We start from the raw sequence: 6705 nt of genomic DNA on the forward strand, positions 1-6705 counted from the left end.
TAACATGTTAAAAGATAAAAATAATGAAAAAAAATTAAGAAAGATTTACCAATTATACATCACAATAAATATTTTTATGTTTTAAATATTGTTAAAAATAATATAAAAATAATATTGGGTTGGTTCGGTTCGATTGACTTTTTTAAGTTAAAATCAAATCAAACTAATCATAGTGGAATTTCTTATTCTAACACCAAACCAAGTCAAATCAAATCACTAGCGGATATTTTTTTTGATTTGACTCAATTTGCAGTTTGATTTTGTTTACCCCTGACTACATGAGTGCCTATTTAAGAAAATAATTCTAAAATATTTTATGTATAAAGTTTAAGTACCAAAAATAATTCCTAAGCATGAAAACTCCTCTCCTTCTTAATAAATTAATATATTTTCTTAAAAAAAATTATAATTTTAATTAAATAAGTTTGATAAGTTAGATAGGTCTATTATTTTAAAAATATGAGGCCTTAATAACATGGCATGCTAACTAGGATAGAAGAAGGTTTTTAGGTATTAAGTATTTTTTGTAAGAAAATAATGATAGCTAGTGATATTTTTGTCCCCACTAAAGTAAAAGTGATACAGATTTGAAAGTAATTCTCTGCAATGATCGATAACATAAATATTATCCAAATAATCAAAGATCATTTAAAAATAATTACATATAAATCTTAATAATTCGCTATAAAAAATATTAATAAAATAAAAAGTTATTACAGTATGTATTACTATATATTTACCGTAATTATACATATGAAAGGTGAAAGAGACACGTTTTTTTTCATAAAAAAGAAAAGAAAAGAAAGAAAGAAGACAATTTTATTGTTTTACACTACATAAAAAAAGGTAACTTTCCTTCTTATATATACACTATAAGATCTTGACTTCCCAAATTAGGCTGTTGAACCTTGACAGTATTTGTGGCAATGATAAGGGGGAACTGGACCTTGCGTGGTGGTAACGGGCATAATCAAAGAGCGTGTAGTGAGAAAGGCAAAAACATCAAATTATTTGGTCTGAAGATAACTACTATTACTACTGCAATGTTTAGAAAAGATAACGGAAGAAAAATCAAGAAAGCAAATCCATGGATAGAGGATGAACAAATAGTATTTTTGAAGGGACTGAAGTTTCAAGGGAAAGTAATTGGGCTAAGATTGCTAAAGATTTCTTGACCAATAGAACATCAACACAAATTGCTAGTCCTTCTCAGAAGCACTTCGTGAGATTAGATGCTAATTCCAACGAGAGAAAACATCATAAGAAGTCAAGTGTTTTCGACATTCATCTTGAGAAAACAGAGGACACTGAACATGTTATTGTTCCACTAGAAAATAATCAAGAATCTCTTCACGTTCCAAGTTTTCTTCCCAATTTCAATTTGACCGAAAGAATCCAAGCACCCAAAGTAATGCATGTTACTTAGTTTTACATGTATCCATATCATCAGTACACCTCTACATCAGCCAATGCTACACTGCTACTACATTCAATAAGCCGTTCTCTGGGATTTTTTCCTCGTCTAAGGATGATTTGGAGTTATCCTTATAGTCAAGAAGATATATACTACTTATTCTTTGAAGTAGGGACATATGTCTTGTTGCTGTAGTTAATTTTTGAGATAAAATGAGATGATTGTTAGGTAGTTTTTCTTGTTTTATGTTACACATCATCCTGTTATATTACATAGTAGGTTCAATTAACTAAAAATCAAGAGGAGCATAAATCAAAGGCAGTAAATATACTTGGTTGAACAAAAGGTTCAAAAATCATAATGCTTTAATTTTTGAAAGGCTGGACGGATTTCTTGCTACTAACGATTGACTTGTTTAGTACCCTAACGCCCACGTAACCTATCTTCCATGAACTCATCCGAACACTGCCCTTTTCTCCTAACCTTGTTTAGGGATGACCAAAATCTCCAGAAGTATCTCTTCAAATTTGAAGCAATGTGGACGACGCATCCGGACATTATTAACGTTATATCCCATGTATAGGGAAATAACCCTCCTTTAGTTAAAGTTATGACTATTTTTTAAAAAGAAGCATCTGCATGGGAATGAAATAATATAGAAAACATCTTTAGGAAAAAAGATAAGCTAATTCGTAGAATCCAAGGGATCCAAAATTCCCCTAACTACCACCATAGTACATTTCTACATAACCTAGAAAAGGAGCTCATAAATGACTTCAATAACATTTTTAGGATGGAGGAAGATTACTAGAAACTCAAGTCTAGGATAAGTTGGTTGAATAAGGGTGATACTAACACAAAATTCTTTCATACCTCAACACTCATTAGAAAAAAGAAGAATAGGATAGTATCACCAAAATTGAAAAATAACTTTTACATCCATGATCAGTCTGGTATTATAAACCACACTCTCTCTTTCTTCAAGGATTTGTTTAAATCCAACCACCACAGATCCTTCAGAGTGGCAGCCCCTTTTAGATAAAGTTTGCCTTTCAGAGTCGGATAAACTGGACCTAGGCAAAATGCCCACAGAAATAGAAGTTAAAGATGCCGTCTTTTTCTTCCATCCTTTTAAAGACACAGGTTCTGATGAATGCACCCATATTTCTACCAGAAATATTGTGATATCATAAGTCAATCAGTCTTTTCCTTTTTCCTTAAAGATTTTGAGGAGGCAGTAATTGATTATAGAATCAACTCGGCCCATATATGCCTCATCCTTAAGAGTCCTGATGCACAGGATCTCAAAAGTTACCATTCTATAAGTCTTTGTAATACTTCTTACAAAATCATTACAAAAATAATTTTCAAAAGATTGTGTCCTATTATGGACAAAATCATAAGTCCATGCCAAACTAGCTTTCTTAAAAACAGACAAGCCACTGATAATGCTATTGTCATCCAGGAAATAATTAGAAATTTTAAAAAATGAAAGGAAAAAGGGGCAATGGCATTATGAAAATAAACCTAGAAAAGGCTTTGGATAAGCTGGAATGGTCTTTTATTAGGCATACTTTACACTATTTTAATTTTCCTTAGAATATCATAAACCTTATAACATTTTGCATTTATACTAGCTCTGTAGCAATTTTAGTCAATGGTACGAGGACTGATTTTTTTCAGCCCTTCGAGAGGAATTCGTTAGGGTGATCCAATGTCACCGTACATTTTTATTCTCTGTATGGAAGTCCTAGATCATAACATTACCCACGACCTCAATACTAATATATGGGTAATGTTATCGCTTTCCTGTCCCACCTATTCTTTGTTGACGACTCAGTACTAATGTCTACAACTGATAGGAGTAGCTGTATAAATGTCAAAAACACTTTGCAGAACTTTTGTACCTGGTCAGGTCAAAGCATCAACTATGGTAAATTAAAAATATTATTCTCTAATAACTATGATGATAATATAAAAAGTGATATCTCTTCCATTCTCAATATCAATTTTTGTACGAGCTTTGAAAAATACCTAGGATTCCCCATTTTTTCTTCAAAACCTACTGCCAAAAACTTTCAGTTTGTCATTGACAACCTTAGGAAGAACTTTCGGGGTGGAAAGCAAACTTCTTAAATATTGTCGGATATACCACCCTAGCGAAATCTTGCCTTAATAATATCTCAACCCACATAATGCAATATACTAAGCTACCCAAACGGTATCCATGTAGATAGATAAAATTTAGCGGGATTTTGTCTAGGTAACTAACAGTACCAAAAAGAAAATGCATTTTGTAGGTTGGGATACCATTATAAAGCCTAAAGACATAGGTGGGTTAGGTATTCATAGAGCAAACACCAGGAATAAAGCCCTTCATGCAAAATTGGCATGGAGAATCTTCAATAAACTAAACTCGCTCTAGACTTCTATTCTCTTAAGCAAGTACGCTAGTAATAAAAGACTTGACGAAATTTGTCATAGTCCCAGAAATAGTAGCAGGATATGGAAAAATATTATCGAAGGATAAGAGGTATGTAGGGAGTGTTCGAATTAAGAACTAGGCATCGGTAAAAATATAAGAATTTGGAAGGATACATGATCGTCATTCAAAGTCCCTTTATCGAACTTAATCCATACTATTTTGAACAAGGGAGAGGAAGACCTAACTGTGGATACTCTAATAAAGAATGGGGAATGGGACCTTAACTGCATAGGTTATAACCTCCCAAAGAACATAGCTGATACAATCTTGACAACTATTATTCTACAACATCGCAACTTAAGTGATAAACTACAATGTTACTTAGCTCTGGGGAATCATTTTTTAACAGCCTTAGCCTACCATCACATGCTGGTTAAGAACTTCAAGGACACTGACCCCAACATTAATTATAAATGGATTTGAAAAATGAAGTTCCCCAATAAAATTAAGTTCTTTATTTGGTTGTGTTACCGCAATAGGCTTTCGACTAATCAGTTTTTGAATCACATAGACATTGATGTAGATCCTTGTTGCAGCATTTTCCACGAACCTAAAACCATAGATCATCAGTTCTGGCACAATAACAACTCTTTTACAGTCATAGATCAATTAAAAGACCTATCTCTTAATGATTGGCTTGATAGAATTAGGAAAATGAAGAACATTCACATAGGAAATTACATGCTTTGGAGTGATGTTTTTTCCTTCTATCTTTAGAACATTTGGTTAACCAAAAATGATAACTTGTTCAATAATAGAAAAAATCCCATACTAATCAACCTATCTTTTAATAGAGCCTAAGAATTCCACTTACTAGCTAATAACCAAAGCTTCACTAGAACAAAACCAGATAAAAATTTGGATACCCCCTAAGAAAGGATGGAAGCTTAATATCGATGGTTCCTTAGACTAGAAAACTAGGAGAATGGGAGTGGGAGGATTAATCATGATAACAAAGAAAATTGTATTAAAGGCTTCCACACTTGAATTAGTGTGAATTTACCCCTTGAAGCTGAAACTACTGCTCTTTATTTTGGTCTAACTTTAGCTTCGCAGATGATATGTGAAAAATTAATTATTGCCACAGATTTTATGTCCTTAGTGTTACTTTGCACAAATAAACTGAAGACCGATAACAACCTTGTTGTTTTGTGCTGGGATCTTCTTCAGATGCTGGGGAGACCGCAGGTGTGCCATGAAGGAAGGATTTCTAATAGAGCTATGGAAAGACTTGCTAAGATGGGTGGAAAGAAGGAAATAAATTAGTTTTTTAAGGAATGAAGAGTTCCTCCCTTGTTTATTCGCAGGACAATAGAAATAGACAAGGAAAGAACTTCTTTTGTAGGGTACAATGAACCTGTAATATCTAATGTTTGTACTAATAGTAGTGACTATAAACACTCTCTATCACAATCTTTAACTGCAACTTTGTATGATGCATATTTGATACGGGTCAAAGAGGCATCTTAGCACTCGAGGATATAAAGATGTGAGGAAAGACCCGAGCTTGTGGGGCTGCCTAACCAAGGAACAAGCTTTGAAGTGTAGAGAACAAGTCCCAACACTCCAAAGCTGTCCAAGAAGCCAAGCCCCTTTGTTTGGGCTCATTAAGGGCCTTTTGGTCATTTATGTAACAAGTATTGCCCTAGCCCATAAATAGAACAATTAGGTCATTTTGTCATTTAGACTTTGATGATATGTTTTGAGAGCACTATAGAGTGTCTTGCAAGGTGGAATCCTTGTATTGGTAGCTTGCTTAGAAATATTGGTTGCTTGGAGATTCCGGTTCCATTGAGGTCGCGTAAGATATAGGTTTATGTTATGTGTGGTATTAAAGGTCCAAGAGTGGAATAAGCTCTTGGGTTGTTAATATTATATCTCCATTTGTCTATCTTTCTATCTTTACTTTGTTCTAATCGTTGGTATTTTTGTTCTAGTATTGTAACCCATGACTTGTTATCATTGTTATATCCTTGTTGTTGTTCATCTTGTCTTCATATTGTTGTTAATATTACTTTAAATTGGTTGTTTCGATGTTAAAACACACCCTTTATCTCGTTATTGTTGTTGTTATTATATCCGAGTGTGGTCTCTAAAGGGTCCTTGAATCTTCAAATTTGTGGACTGTTTTGAGTGTGTTTTCTTGTCTTCTTGATAATTCCGGTAACATTTGGTATCAAATCCATCTTTGGTTTTGTTCCTACAGCACCAATCTTGGGCTCTCTTGGTTGAAAATTAAAAAAAAAAGTTGAAAACTGAAATTTTCAGAAAATTGCAAAACTGTCCATTTGGTGTTCTTGGCCTAAAATTGTGTTATTGTTGTGTATTGGCCAAGAATTTTTGTTTGTTTAGTTATTTCTAAGTGTTGGCTTTCTTGTTTACTAACACTTTGAGTCTAAAATCTAAACTTGAGCTTGAACTTGTTGGAGTTGTTGTTGTGAACTTGAAGAGTGACCGATTGTTGTTGTTCATTATGGTCTTAGCCGTGACTTATTGGCGTTGTTGTTGTTATAGGTGGACATTTGGATTATTGAGTTCTTGGTGGTAGATGAAGATGTTCTTGATGTTCTTACAACCTTCACAACTCGATGAATAAAGTGGCTACTAGATCTTAAAAAGGTGAAAACTTGTTAGTCTTGTAAGACATGCAATCATCCATCAACTAGTCAATCACTTCTCAAAAACTTTCCTTGTTTTAAGGACCTTGTTTTAGGGAATTAGTGCAAAAAGTCAAATCTTCCATTTTTTTGAATTAGAAGAAGATTTCAAGACTTGTTTCCCTCCAAAACAATTCCCACCAATTCCA

This window comes from Capsicum annuum, chromosome 4 (assembly GCF_002878395.1).
Source record: "Capsicum annuum cultivar UCD-10X-F1 chromosome 4, UCD10Xv1.1, whole genome shotgun sequence".
Taxonomy (NCBI): domain Eukaryota; kingdom Viridiplantae; phylum Streptophyta; class Magnoliopsida; order Solanales; family Solanaceae; genus Capsicum; species Capsicum annuum.